Source organism: Pteropus medius, unplaced genomic scaffold (genome assembly GCF_902729225.1).
Source record: "Pteropus medius unplaced genomic scaffold, Ma_sr-lr_union100, whole genome shotgun sequence".
Lineage (NCBI taxonomy): Eukaryota > Metazoa > Chordata > Mammalia > Chiroptera > Pteropodidae > Pteropus > Pteropus medius.
Genome location: NW_024349225.1, coordinates 9,903,645 through 9,918,925, shown reverse-complemented (window position 1 = coordinate 9,918,925; position 15,281 = coordinate 9,903,645). Strand labels below are relative to the sequence as shown.

General features: G+C 46.5%; 1 protein-coding gene across 1 annotated transcript in view; it reads right to left on the bottom strand.

The window, feature by feature from the left end:
• Positions 1-15,281, bottom strand: part of ASTN1 (astrotactin 1) — a 180,462-nt gene that overhangs the window by 112,153 nt on the left and 53,028 nt on the right. The window lies entirely within an intron of this gene.

The following is a 15,281-nucleotide window of genomic DNA, read 5'->3' as shown; positions in this document are numbered from 1 at the left end:
TTTGCTTTTCTCCCTTCCCTGTCTCAATTAGCTTTTCCCTTCATTCTCGCTACCCTGGGACTGTACCTTACTATGAAACCTTAGTGTATAAGTTTTGTTCCTAGGGTACTCTGGCTAGGATAGTCTGTATAGTAAGAGTACTTACGGTGGTCGTGCAGAATAAGTGAGTTACTATTAAGTGCTTTGAACAGTGCCTAGCACATAATAAGCCCTATATATTGTTGGCTATTATTATTCATCTCTTTTTTTTTCCCAAGCACTCAACACAACACTGAGGTCATTGGCAAATGTCTTTCAAATGAATGAATGATGGATGTAGCTTACTCTAGTGGCACATGAAAGATAGATGAGTTAATTTAGAAAAGAACATCATGCTAAATATTAAATATACATAAGCTGGTTTCTCTTATGTGGCTAAGAAATTCACTGAGAAAATCACGCAGAGGTCTGCATAGAAATTGCACATACCACCCCATATGCAACCATCACTTCTTCATTCAACAAACATTTATTCAGTGTTTAATACTGAATATGACAAGAAATGCCATATGGTTACAAAGATGAATAAGACGCAGTCCTGAACTTGAGGAACTTATAAACGGGGATGGTGGGGGCAGGAGCAGCTACGTGAACAGATGATTAGTGTTATCAGGTCACTACAGTTATGGTGTGAAGACAATGCAATGTATGGGGTCACAGGATCACAGGAGAGGGCCACTTTGTAAAGACCAGATAGCATCAGATGTTTATCTCGGAGTGGGCTCTCTGGATGTAGATTTACACAGTAAGTAGAGCATAGCCAGAAACATTTAGAGTGGGCTAGGGAGGGGAGTGGAAAAAGCCATTCCAGGCACAGCACACCCCATAAGCAATGCCCAGACACGTGGCATACAGCATGGAGCACACACAGGCTCTAGCACAGATTCGATGTCATTTGAACATATCAATTCCAATATGATTAGAGATGATAAGGCTGACAGCAGTGGCAGAAACCAACTCAGGAAAAGCCCACGGGCTGCCTCAGAAAGCTCCAAACCAACTCTGCAGGGCCACACGTTTCACTGTGAGTTTCTGGCAGAGTGAAGAATGAACAGCTCTCACAGACAGATCTTTTTGGTGGCTGGAGGAAAGGATCTGAGGACAAGTCACAGGGGCAGGGAGCCAGTTCAGAAGCCTATCACGGTGGTACAGGGGAAGGATAGAGCGCCGCCCCAAGCAACCGGTGGTGTGGATGAGACTCTGTGTGGAAGGGGCCAGTCTGATAAATATCATGGCAGTGGAGAGGAGATGCTTGATGCCGGCACCCAGTAATCTGTTGGTCCCGGGCAAGGTTACCCAGGGATCTGGACTCAGAAAGTCCCATTTAAGAATTCCATGGCAGAGCTCCACCCGCTGATCTTCCAAAGACAGTGAGTCAGTCTGGTGTGAGTCCTCAGGCTTCAGTGCTGAAATCTAAGGCCCAGGTTCATGGCGAAATCTAAAGTCTGCGTCTAAGTAAATGGCTCTGTTAACCATGACTTCATTCATCATAGTCACTGAACTTCAAGGGGTCAAGACACTGAAAGTCAGAAATAAAGGGGCTACCCAGGTAAATGAAAATAAGAAGCAAGGTCAGGATGAAAATCCAGGTTTGTTCAATCAAAGGCTAAGTTTATCTATCACGTATCTATCTATCTATCTATCTATCTATCTATCTATCTATCTATCTATCTATCTATCTATCTCTATCATCTATACATCTATCATCTATCATCTATCATCTATCATATTTATCTATCACTTATTTATCTCTCTATCATTATCTATCTCTCACTGTCTTACACAAACACACACACACACAGAAAAAAACTTTAACTTCACAGCAGATTGCTCATAGTCACTGTCAAGTATATTTTCAGTGTCTAGAGCCTCAGAGGCACTTTCTTTCCTTTCCCAACCCCCCCTCCCATAGCGCCTTAGATTACCAACTGGAACCTCAACCATGTCCTACATTCCATATCCCCAGCCCTAGCAAGTTTCATTGCTAAATTGGTTGAGACTGAAAGAATGGGGAGAGGTTTTATGATAGCATCACCAGCCCTCTCCCTGGGCTTTAGTTCAAAGGCATCGCGGTTCAGGACCAGAAGAGAGAACAGCAGACTTAATGCACTTGTAGGCTCTTCTCTCCCCAGCCCTGCAACCCTCTGGTGCACAAGGGCACAGCAGGGGTTGCTGGGAAACGGAGTCTTTGATGATGTGCTCTCCCTGCTGTGAAGACTAATGACTTCAAAGAGGGCATCCTGCCATGCTAAGGGCTTGCATGGAAAATCCGACTGCAGGGTGATTAAGCAAGAGACTTGTGTTAGGCTAGTGCATTCAACAATACCTCCCCTCAGCCTGCTGGAAAGCAGTTTGGGGAAGGGAGAGTCAGAGCTTTTGAAGAGCAGGAGTGTGTCTTCAGGACAACTGCTTTGATGCTGGCAGAAAGAAAGAGAAAAGTAAAAACCAAACCAAACCAAAAAACCCAGCTCAGCCAGGGACTGTTGGCTAGTGGTGAAAACTGAAAAGTTTTAAATAGTGGAAGCCAGATCCCCTTTTGAAAACCAAGCCCCTGACAGGTATTATATGATACCTGGGACTGGATTCCTTGATTCTTGGAGAAAGGGCATTGTAATCTCATTGCCACCTGGTTTTACAAAGCATCCTCCACGAGCTAGACACTCTCACTTTCCATGATTCCCTTTTACCAATGAGGACAACCGAACGAGGTAGGTATTATCACCCCTCATTCACAAGGGAGGAAGTTACCGCGCAGAGAGCTCAAGTAATTCGCCCAAGGGGCGTGAGCAGAGCCAGTAAGTGGCAGCGCCAGGATTTGCACTCAGGTGGTCTGCTCATTCGGTCTTAACCATCACGTTCAGTGGCTCAGTTCCTCGTATTTAAACTCTTAAGGGATTGGCCCCATTGAAAATGGTGTCTGGCACAGAGGAAGACCTTGGTGGAAGTGATGTGTCGAGGCTATAGCAAGACATTCCCGCCTTCCTGTCCCCAACATGAATATCTGTCCTGTAGTCCACTTCTCATAATGCTTGAAATCACACCAGGCGCAATGGTCCCATTTTTACTGAGCACCTGCTTCACGTAAGACAGTGTGTACTTGAAAATGAGACCCCAAATTAAGCCCTTACTCCAAAAGTCTTATAGTCTATGAGGGATCAAGACGAATCTAGGGATAGAAATAACACATGGCACGTGTGGCAGTTGCCACAGGAGAGAGTGACAGGCCTGAGGCAGCCCAAAGGAGAAAGAGGTGGCCTCCAGCTGGGAAATTAGAGAAGGCTTCGTGGAGGAGCAGGTGTTCGAGCTGGACCTTAGAGAATGGAAATGGCGGCATATCGGAGAGACAGAACTGAAGGGGAAGAAGGGTCCTGAGCACAAATGAGGAGAGGGAGAAGTTACAGGTAAGTGTGGTCAAGAGCAAGCCGTTAAATCAGAGTGGAGACACGTGCTGGGAGGCCTGAGTGCTGGCAGGGCCCATCCCGAAAGGCTACACGGTGGCCACACTTGGCCTCGCGTGTCGCACCGAGAGCCTGGACTCAGAGCCAGACTGCTGGGGTCATTCCATCTCCTTCCATTCCCACCGTGTCCCCTATGTGCATGGCCTCCCCATCTGCGAGACGTGAGGAGGGAATGATGTGAACACTCGCAAAGCATTTACAAATAATGCCTGGTGCACAGAAAGCACCAGTGACATTACTTACTATTATTTAAATGAAGCAACCGATATAAAGTACCTGGAAGAGCGGCCGGCCCATGACACTCAGATCTCTTCCCCGTGCTCCCAGGAGCACCTCAAATATCGCTCTAAACGTGCTTCACGGATGCCTGAAGCGGCTCCTTCCTCCGCACCGAACTCCGCCTCTCCGCAGGCTTCTTCCACCTCTCCCAGATGCTTCTAGGATCTGGGAGGAAAACCCATTAAGCAGCTGACAGTGGAGAGAAGATGATGACACCAGCTCAATCTCCCACCGCCGGCGAACGAGGGAAGGGCTGGTGGGCAATCCTGACCATCGCGCCTGCAGCCAGATCAGCTGTCTGACCCATAGCTCACTGCACCTGAGAGGAGGGAGCAGAGAAGGAGGGGCAAGGCACAAGGCAGTCTTTTGCCACCCACAGATCTGCTTGCCCATGGAGTATACAGCTTTCCTTGTCAGGCAGCACCCTGAGAGTTAAGTGCATGGGCTCTGGACAGATTGCCCGGGTGTGAATCCCAATCATCTCACCTTTGGGCAAGTTACCAAACTTCTCTGTCCTTCAAGTTTCCTTATATGTAAAAAGGAGGGATAGCCTCAGAGAGTTGCAATAATTTTAAAATACTTAGCGCTCTTAGAAATGTGCCAGGCACCAAACACGCTCTGTAAATATTCGCTATTATTATTACCTTCACTTTCACTTATCGAGTTGAACCTGTTTAAAGTCAGTCACATCGTTTGAATTCCTTACAAAGCAAACTCTCAATGAGATAAAAGTGCACAAAGCAGAGGGATAGATAGCCTGAGAGCCACATGGAAAGTGTGCAGGCGAAATTTCAATACCTTTGAGCTCTTTAGAGAAAGAGGATGAATCGACATTAAAAAAAGAACAAGTGTGCAAAGATATCTAAGAGCGAGAATGTCACTAACCAGAGGGGGCCCGAGCTAAGCTCGTGACGATTTTTGATGGCATCTCTAGGTCGGCATTTCAAAGGGCGGCACAGAATTCACCTGCCTTGATTTCAGAAAGGAATTCACTCACTGGTTTAGCAGGTGTGATGAGAACCCATCCTGGGCCAGACCCTTGACAAAGATCTTTTATATGGACTAGAGAGAAAAATGATGTCTGTTGATGAATTCCGGGGTAGTCGAACAAGGAAACCAACAAGTTTCAACTAAAGGGTCAAGGTCAACCTGCAGGAAATTCTCTGATGGGAGCGGGGCTTGGAGGTATTTTCTCTAACAATTTCTTCAGATACTCGGAGAAGGTCACTGAAGGCACGTTAATTAAATTTACAGATACCGTAAAGTAGGAGGGATAGCTAATACACAGGATAACAGTCGATGTCCAAAGGATTTCAGTGGGCTACAAGCTAAAATTTAATAAGGTTTCATATAAGAATTGAATTTAGGTTAAGACAATTGAATGCAGTCTTGAATATGCTTTCTCCCTTTGACAGCAGTCCCTGTGAAAAAGACCCTTAGTTGGCCAAAAATCCATTATAAGCCAACAATACCACGAGTCTTTTCTTAAAGGACCTAATCCGAGCTTAATTCAGAGTTCATTCACAGAAAATACACAGGAAGAAACAGGCATGATCTATTCTACAGAGTGATTCGATCAGTCCTGGGCAACACCATCTGAAAGGTATAATGACAAACGAGGGAGACGCAGAAAACAGCTAGTGGGATCTTTAAGGGATCCAGAAAACTTGCTGTCCAAAAAAAGTTCTAGGAATTAGGTATGTGCAGAAGAAGAGGCTTGGGGGAGCACTCATCGCAATGATCTCAGACACTAACATGCAGTGGGCCCGTTTCCGGCGGTCCCGTTTGTTCTCAGGCACCCACACCACACTCGGCAGCAGATGAGCTCATCTTTCTAATCCATACAAAGGCACCGTGTAGGCTACCAGTCCTGAGCATAGAAGACAAAAATCAATATATTCTTTATTGCTCCAAAGGATAGAGCTGACCAAACAGGTAAAAGTTGCAGGAAAACATATTTTGGCTCAACCTCAAGAAGAACTAAGAATCTGCATTACGGCAATGGAATGTGCCGTTTTTTCAAAGAATATGGCCCCCATCACTGAGTGTGCCATCTGCTTAAAAGGCTATGAGGGGATTACTAAACCAGGTGAGAGATGATGACCTCGAGGTGGGCTCCCAGCTCTGAGCGTATAGACGTGTCAGTGATTCCGCTGATATCCTCACTCCCACTTCCTGACACTGATTTAGCACTCTCATGAGGTACGTGCAAGGCCTGCCCAAAGATAAAACACATGCCTTCATTTATTTTAACACATATTTGTTGAGCACCTACTATGTGCCAGGCAGTGCGTTAGGGTATGACAATGCCATGATACCTGAGGCATCGTTTATGCCCTCGTGGAATTCACATGCTAGGGGTGGGTTATTCTAAACCCAGCTTGTCATACTGATGTTGAATCCGCCTCGCTGGGTGGCGGTTCAGGGAACATAAATGAGGCCACGACCGGTGCAAAACTTCGTCAGCGGATACTTGATGTCTTCGCTTAGTGAGTGCTTCCATATTTTCTCTAAGATTATTGAATGCAACACATTTGACTTAGGTTTTCTTCGTAATCCTTATAACAAGTCTATGAAGTAGATACTATTATGGGTATTTTTACTGATGAAGAAATTGAGGCTGAAAAAAGCTCCGAAGCTAGCCCCAAATACAGCGCTTTTAAGTAGAAGAAACAAGATGGTAACCGTGAGGCCAAGTTTCTCTGACAACAAATCTGTGCTCACCATGCTCTGCTGCCTCCACACAGGGAAAAAATGCGAGTAGGAGAACCTGAATCTCCTTGGAAGTGAGGTGTCCACAGCTGTCTGGCTAGGATGAAATAGTTCGATCAAGGCTACTAAGTGAAGTATAGTTAACAATCCTCAAGATCGTATCTGGAAAGGAAAACCTCTGAACGCATCCCAAACCACCTTCGCCAGAGGCCAAGCAGCCTGGGGAAAATAGCCAAGCCCATCCATCCTTCAAACGTGAAGATGTCACTCCGACCCCCTGGGCCGGGGCCCTGAAGTCTTTGCCAATAGCAAGGACCTGCCTGGCTGTTTTATCCTCCCACATCTGTGCCAGTAAATAGGCGAATGCAATCCATCACAGAGTCCATGGTGCAGGCTGTGCCACACTCTCTGCTACGATGCTTCGTCTCGACTGGGACCCATGGTCATTTCACACTAGCCACAGGAACAAAGCTACTCAGTAAGAGACGTCTGACTCCCACAGCCAGGTACCAGCCTGGGATGTCGCTGAGAACTTTTTTTTTTTTTTTTTAACCTCGATAGAGCAGTAGCCAATGGCATTTACTGTGTTTCGGCCTCCAGCTATGTCCTTCCAGTGACTTGTCACTTTCTCCACAAATCTACATGATTTTGAAAGGGATGCTTAACTACAGACTACATACTTGGCGTTGTTTTAATCTAGGCATCAAGTCTCAGATGCCCTGCCCCCAGAGCCTCGGGGCGGAATTGCAGCTTCTCTCCTGCTTTCATTTTGAAATTCTCAGAAGGGTAGCCCTTGAGGGATTTAGCAAGAGAAAATTCTCTTTAGGCACCGAAGTTCTCTTTTCTTGCCTATGAGGCTCTCAGTGGTGCTGCTACATTCAATAGATTCACCTGTAAAATAAAGGCAAGAGTAGTTTCTACTTCGCAGCGTTGAAATGACAATCGCAGCGGTCAGAACATGAAAAGCGTTTACAAGAGTGGCCGGTGCGTTGCGAGGACCACGTCAGCATCTGTTATCTCTGCTAACATCGCTATCAGCGCTGTCCCCACTGCACCAGAGGGCAGGGTGTGAGGGGTGCTGCAGGGCCAGGCACGCGGAGAACGGGGCTCATGGGCGTCAATGCTAACTCGGCTCCGAGCAGCCTTCCCTTGGTGTGGGTCATGAGCCCAACTGTGGCCACCCCACAGTGGCGAGCACTCACTCCTCTTAAAGCGGTTACAACAAGGTCAGGATGGGTGGACGTCCATGCTGAGAACCCGTGGGATCCTCCACTGCAGGGCCGACCGGCTAGAGTGGCTGTGGGGCTTTGGGCAGCTGCTGTTCACGGCCTCCCTTCACGGTCCTGCATAACAGAAATCTGGGGACCCGCCTACATCCAGGGGTCTTAGATCCTAAGGCCAGCCTCGACTAGAAAGCCTGGTTTGGGCTGCAGCTCCTCGGGGCGACACCGCCACTCTCTGAGTGCAGAACCTGTGGAAAGGCTGATAAACTCGGGGGGCAGGAGACTGAGGACAGGAAAAGCCCACCCCCATCGGCGAGCTGCATCACGGTTTAGTGAAATGCGCCTGGATGTTGGCAGCGGACGGTATGTTCTCCACTCTGTGACTCTGGCCACCAGGCTGCTGAGCCTCAAATAATAACAGGCACCTTTTCTATTATATGTACACATATGTGTATATGTGCGTGTTATGTATGTATATCTGTATGTGCCTATATATAACAAAGCAGGAGATATAACAATATAATGTCATTTTCTTCAAAAATATTGTACCTCAACAAACAAAACAAAAAATCAGAATGAGTTCTCTCTAGGGGACGTGGGCACTTTAGGTGGCTTGGATTTTCTTCCTTTTACTGCTCTGCGTGTTTTTATTTTTCTAGATTTTTCTCTCAATTACATGCAGTGCTTTCATGAAAAGAAAAAAGATAAAGTAAAAAAACCAAAATGTACAGTGACAAAATGTTTGCTCTCCAATTTCTGAAATTATATGAAGTTAAAATTGGGAAAAGATAATTATAGTACGAACATTTGAACAAGAATCCAACATACGTAACGAGGAAGAATAAACCATAAGATTACTTTTACCGAAATTGTTTTCGCAGAAATCGTACATGGAAAAAAACACTACTAACTGCTTACCTCTTAACTAGTTTGTGGGATTTTTATCAAGATTAGTGCTATTAAAAAAAAAAAAAACCTCACTGAGCCCAGTATTACATGCTTAATAAATGACAGGTACGAATCAGCATCATAGAAGGGACTGCTCAAGTCTTCAGTGACATTGAGGTTGTACTGCATTAAACATCGTGCTGAATATGAAGATGTGAAGGTACCACTTGGTGTTCGGCCCTTTGTCACACAGACTTACAGACAGACATGTTCATAGCAGAGGATTTTTACCTGAATGTCAGACCTTGAACCACTTTCTTCTTTCCTCCATAATCAGGTTAAAATGGGGGCGGGGGATTAAGTTAGACCCTAAGAATAACTTCCATGTGGGAAAAAACTTGAGAAAAACAATGGACCACAATGATACTTTTTAAACATTCTTCATCTTTCCCCCTAAATTCTGTGATTATAAAAGAAATACATGATCATTGATAAATTGGGAAAACGAACAAAAATATATACAGGATTACGGGGTTGGTGGGAAGCAAGACTTTTGATGCCTAAAAAAAACCTGGGAAGTGCCAAAATGGCAATGGTAGTTTTCTCTGACTGTGGGAGAACGAGTGGATTTTTTTTTCTACTTATCTTAAAGACAGAAAAGGTAAACAGGGCAGGTGACAACACTCTCAGCTAGTATTCTGAGACCGAAACCGAAGGAACCGACGGTCCAGAGCGTATTCCTAGTGGAAAACAGCCACGCGCTCGGCAGAATACGTAAATTCGGGACACTGTCTGGAAAGCATGGGCAAGACATAAAACATTCATTTCTATAAAATTGAAACAATTTATCTTCCATTCTTGAGCAGATGGAGGTGTAAATCGAAGTTGATTTTTTTCACCCTGGGGGTCACGTCGGAGGAGACAGGAGTGTTCCCGCCTCCGGAGCTGTTTAAAATAAGTCTCCGGTGCCGTGACTGGACCCGTCAGAGAGAACGCTGTGGCAGTGTCCTCCAGCGGGTGGGAGGTACTGTCGGGGGGACTGCAGACGCTTGTCGCTGAGGGGAGGATGGGATGGAGATGAGTACCTCAGCACCCCTCTCCCCCGTCGTAGGGAAGAAGGATGCAAGGAGCAGGTGGGGACCACAGCACGGCCACCTCTCACCTACGGCTGATCACTGACGTTCACCGCATTGTAGGCTCCTCACGCTAGGCTCTCTCTGCAATCTGGATTCTCGCGACTGACGCCTCTCTACTACCCACTGGTCACTATAAAGCCTGGCCGCCAGCTATGACACCCGGAGGAGGTGTCTTCACCTCTCTGGCCCTCTACTTCCCAATCAGTAACATACAAGGACCCTTTAGGATGTACTCAGCCACTAGTCTACAGACCAGTTCTCATTTTCATGGGAGGGGATGGTGCACTGGTAAGCGTTGCCCCCCGACACCCCGGGCTGTGGAGACACCACGTCTTCCTTAAGTCTGGCTGTGCTTCAGAATCACTTGCAGGAGCTTGTCGCATGTACAGATTCTGGGCCCTCTCCCAGACTTACAAAATTAAAACCTCTAGAGGAAGATCAGAAATCGGTATTTTCAATAAGCTCTCCAGATGATTCTTAAGTGCCTGCTGTGTGAACGGGCATCGGGGAGTCAATGACTAGGGCACATTTTGCTATTGTGTCATCCTGAGTAACCAGGAAGGTTATAAGTTGCCTCTAAGAGGGAAGCAAAGGGCATCACCTCAAATGACAGCCAGGGCCAGCACTAGCTCATCAGTGACTTGGTGCAAATTAGAAAAAGGTGCCTGTCTGGAGAGACACTGGTGGCCTTCGTCTCAGTGTTGTCCCCTGGGCAAGCATGGGCTAGGCTGTGTTCTCAGCCAGATGTCTATTTGCCATGTAGGAAGTGTTATCTCTGTACTCGGCCGACTAGCCACACTTCTTTGTGTGTGAAAATGGGTTCAACTTAAAGATGTCTCCACTTGAGAAACGCCTGAGAACAAGGTACAGAGTTTCCCAAGCCAAGTGGGGGACTTGGTCCCATCAAGCCTGTCTGAGACGGTCCTGGTAGGCAGGGCTGGTTCTCCTCCAGTGGGGTGATATTTCTGCTGGAATCAGGTTATATATAGCAGGGCTTCCCGGCGAGAAGGAAATGGGAACGTTAGGTTGAATTCTAAGAGCTGCCTTCACTCGTTTTGACATTGAAATTGGTGGGATAGAGGAAAATCATTTCTACCGATACCTGTGGGGGAGAGAAGGAGATGGAAGTAAAGAAAAAGGGAGGGAAGAAAAGAATGAGAAATAAGAGGCCAAATAAATATACTGAAAACCCCAGGAATGAGTGAATGAGTTCGGAATAGAGCGACACGCACATATGTGCACACGCGCACACACAGAGAAACAGAGAAAAAAAATAAAAAGAGCTAATGGGAAGGTAATCCTATTTGTGCGTGGCATGGCAATGACCAGGGCTGGGCACAGACAATGGAGTCAGGCTGCAGGCTGTGGGTGGAGGGCGCCGGGAGCAGCAGCAGGCTGGCCTGCAGACCTTGTCCGAGGGGCTGGAGGAAGGCGAAGGGGGTCTGGAGGGCATCGGTGACACAGACGCATAGTTGGGGAAATAAAAGCCAGATGATGAGCTAGAAATGGGCGCAGGAAAGTCAGGAAATGTCATATGTCACACGAGACTGTCTGTCTCCGTCTGAGTCATTTCTGAAGAGACTTTGTGCAGGTCACAGAAGGCCAGACACTGCTCAAGACAAGGCTTGGGATCAGAGTTACAGCTCAGCATTCGAGCCACCGCCCTGCAGTGGTTCAGCCTGTGCACTTTGATGGGACATTCTTGTTCAGTTTTAGGTGGCCAGGAGAAACGAGGATGGATTTTGGGTCATTTTGAAGAGTGGGTGGTGGCTGAACTCTGCTCAATACCCAGGACCCAGAAGCAAAGGCATCCTGCCCACAGGCTCAGGCCACTGTTCTGTGAGTGGTCTCCTGAGAAATGTTAAGATCGCATCATTCCAGCAGGCCCGAATAAAATCACCTCCTGTCAAGCTTGCATTTTGAGCAAGACAGAGAGGCTGAGACCAATCATGACAAACGTCTTCCTCACTCTTGGCCTAAAAAAGAAAGTGGATTTGATGGCGGGAGACATTTGCTCCTCACACAGAGTCAGAATCCCTAAGCGGTCACTCTTGGGACGGGGATCAGCAGGGTGTAGCTGTAGAAATAGGACAGAACAATGAGCGCCTGGGACAACGGAAAGAACGTATAAAGGCGGCATGTGCTGTGTACGAGTGTGTACGTGCATGCGTGTGTGCATGCGTGCATGCGTGTGCACTGATCGGGAGGCGTCATGGTAAGCGTGTCGCCTCCTGAGTAGGCGGTGTAAGGAGAGGGTGTCCTGATGAGCAGGGCCATTCCTGACAACAGCCTCTGAAGCCTTGGAGAAATACCTGTTCATTCTCCACAGATCTCTCGCCATCATGAATTATCACTATCACCATCCTTCAGCACTGAAATCGAGTGATATGTTATAGTTCTCCAGCGGGGACTCTCCTTGGAGTTGCCCTCTGTATCTGAGATGTCAGAATAAGAAATCAGATGATTATTTACTGGGAATCTTCAAATGCATGAATTAAATCTAATAGTGGTGTTCTGAAAAATGTATCTAGGGAACCTTGGGTACACTTTTAATTTAACAACAACAAAACACTGTGATAGCCTTTCTTAATAGTCTCCAAAGTAGCTAAATAGATTTGTTTTCCCTCCTTTAATATTTTCATGTAAATCAATCTCTCTTGTCTTCTCCATTCCCATTCATTGTTTTCATTTGTCATCTGTGAAAATTTCCTATTTGTCCTTTTGCCCTAGCAAATAGATCAGACACTGTCCCCGGCTGTGTCTACACAGCCAAAGGGATGTGAGGCCGAGGAGTTATTCAGTGAATTGACTCAGGCTCGACAGAAGACATGCTGGGGGAGGACCCTTCCACTCTGGGTCCTCGGCCGGGCAACCGAGTCACGAGGAGTGCTGTGGGAGGGAATAATTTTGTTGCTGACCTCAAAGACCAAGGATGTAACCTCAAACATTCCATGTTCTTTAAATAATTCATTAGAAATCTGTCATCTACGACTTTGTTTAAATCGTTTTGTAGCTATTTTTACTTTCAGTGAATAGCAGCTTCTTGTACAAGAGTTCACTGACTTTACAATCTGCCACTTAGATTCTGTCACCTGGGCGAGCTACGGTGACCGGCTTCACCCACCACCCAGATCCACACATAGACGCTTCCTCAACCTTCCTCGCTTCTCCTTGGCCATTTTCGGCAGAACCAGAGTCACCCAAAACAGCTGTAACCCCCTTGAGTTGTGTGACTTGTACACATGGTTCCCAATCCTCTGCCTTTCTTTGCTGTTTGGTCATGAAAACTTTTACCTACAGGATAATTTTAAGACTATGCCTTATTTGCAGAATCCAGATTAATAAAAATTTAGATAGTTTCGAGAGGTTTTGTGTGTGAGCGCGTGTGCTTTCTGTATTTTGTTTTCCTTTTAGGATTATATTAAATTACTGAGATGGTCCAGAAAATAATGTGTAGTGAGGAATTATCCCACCAAATACACAGACGCCTTGGAACTTCTCCCACCTGCTAACAATTCTAGGGGCAAGGGCACGGAGCTCTGATGCCCAACGCCTCGGCAAGCAAGAGCTCTTCGCGATCTGGTCCTCACCCTCCTTATCAGCCTCTCTTCCATCTCTGTAAACTGCACTCTTAAGTTGCACTGAGCTATTTATTTGCCATTCCTGGAAAAACCAGGCTACTTACACCTCCGCGCCTTGATATACGCTATTCCCTTAGCTGAGAATTATCTTTCTTACCGGTTAGATAGAACAGTTCAAAATCTAAGTTCTCCAAGGAGCCTATTCCAGCTCCTTAGTTGTCACAGAAGTCACCCTATGCAATCTCACAGACCTTTGCTCACACCTTTATTTTAACAGCTCTTAGGATTCATTGAAATTTTCTGTTATGCGTCCATCTCTCTGTCTAGACGATTAGTTCTTCCAGAGCAGATACCACATCTTTCTTCTTATAATTAGTAATTTAGCTTATCCTGGGCCATGATAAGCAATGGAGTGAATATTTGTTGGAGATGTGAATGAGGGAGAGAATAAACGATGGAGCATAGAGGCAAGACGATTTCTATAAATGAAGCAGCATGCACTCACGCGCGCGCGCGCACGCGCGCACACACACACACACACACACACACACACGTCCAGGTAAACTGCAGCTTGAGGGAGAAGCTGGATAAAGTTGTAGGTGTGATTCTTCTGCCACACAGAATCATCCACTTTTTGTATTACTGTCCTCGACCGACTTTGTCCCTCGTCTGAAAGGCACGAATGCTTACCGCTACTTTTCCCCTGGTACGTTAACCTAGATTTTTTCACAAGGGAATTCATTTGAACTCCTACTGGCCTAGGACTCGGTTGTTCTGCTTTAAAAGTTCAGCTATTTTAATGTATACAATACGAGAATACTAACTGAAAAACCTAAATACCCACGCACACTGCTTCCCTCCCCCTTCTGGAACATCAGACGAAATATTCACGAAGACGAGGCCTGCCACTGATTTTTTTCATAAACCCCAATATGTATCGTTAGTTGGCAATCTGTCAGGCTGTTATCAATTCAAGTGACAGTCTTCACATTCAAATCAATTTCGATTAATTTTGTAAGAATCATTTAAGGAAGCATGGCATCGGATCCCTGATTTCAATCAAGATGTATGACATCTTCCACTTTTCATTTATCTTGTCACTTTATGAGGAAAATGCCGTCATTTGTCTGGCACTTTTTTTTTATGTACGTATAAACTCATGCCGCTTATCACTCCTGGTCCCATTATCCTCCAGATAGTTACGTCTCCCCCACTCCTAGCAGTCGCTCCATTATTTTATTAGTGTCCAAAATGAGACCTCGTAGACAGTGATGATCAGAGAATAATGGAAATTAGAGATGGAAATGACAGATTAGGTCTCCTTGTCTGTTTCCTGGGGCTAATGTTCCTGTCAGTCTGTAACGCAGAGCTTCAGCCTGTCTTATTTGAAACGACACCGATGCGGGGCCTCCACCGGGCCCCTGCGGGCTCTCGTCTCCATCCTCAGACTGTCTCTACACACAGCCAGAGGGAACGACGAAGCCTCGTGTAATTACCAAGCGAGGTCAGGCCCATCCTCGCATGAGCTGTCTACCAGGCCAAGGGACGTGGAGGCCTGGGGGATTAGCTACCAAATCCAATCAGCGCGGGGAGCGCGCCTGGCTCACTCAGGGCAGAGAGGGAGGTGACGTTTGTCGTCATTTTCTCCAGCAGCGCGGTTGCAGGCTAAGCGATAGGGAGCTGGTTATCCGTCACCCTTTACAATATTTTACTCAGTGAGAATCATAGCCCACGGAGAGGCTCAGCCATCACATGAGCAAAAATCTTAGCTCCCCAGAAACGATGCAAACATTTTGGGGTGCAGGAGAGAGCCTGGGGACGCAGCTGAGTTTGAACAGCGAATGGTGCTTTTTCTTTATTCATTCCCCACTTGACATCTGTTAGCCAAATCTCCCGCCCTCCGCCCCAAGCCTTCCATGGCAGGCCGCCTCGTGTGGATCTACCCTTCTACAAACATCTTCCTCT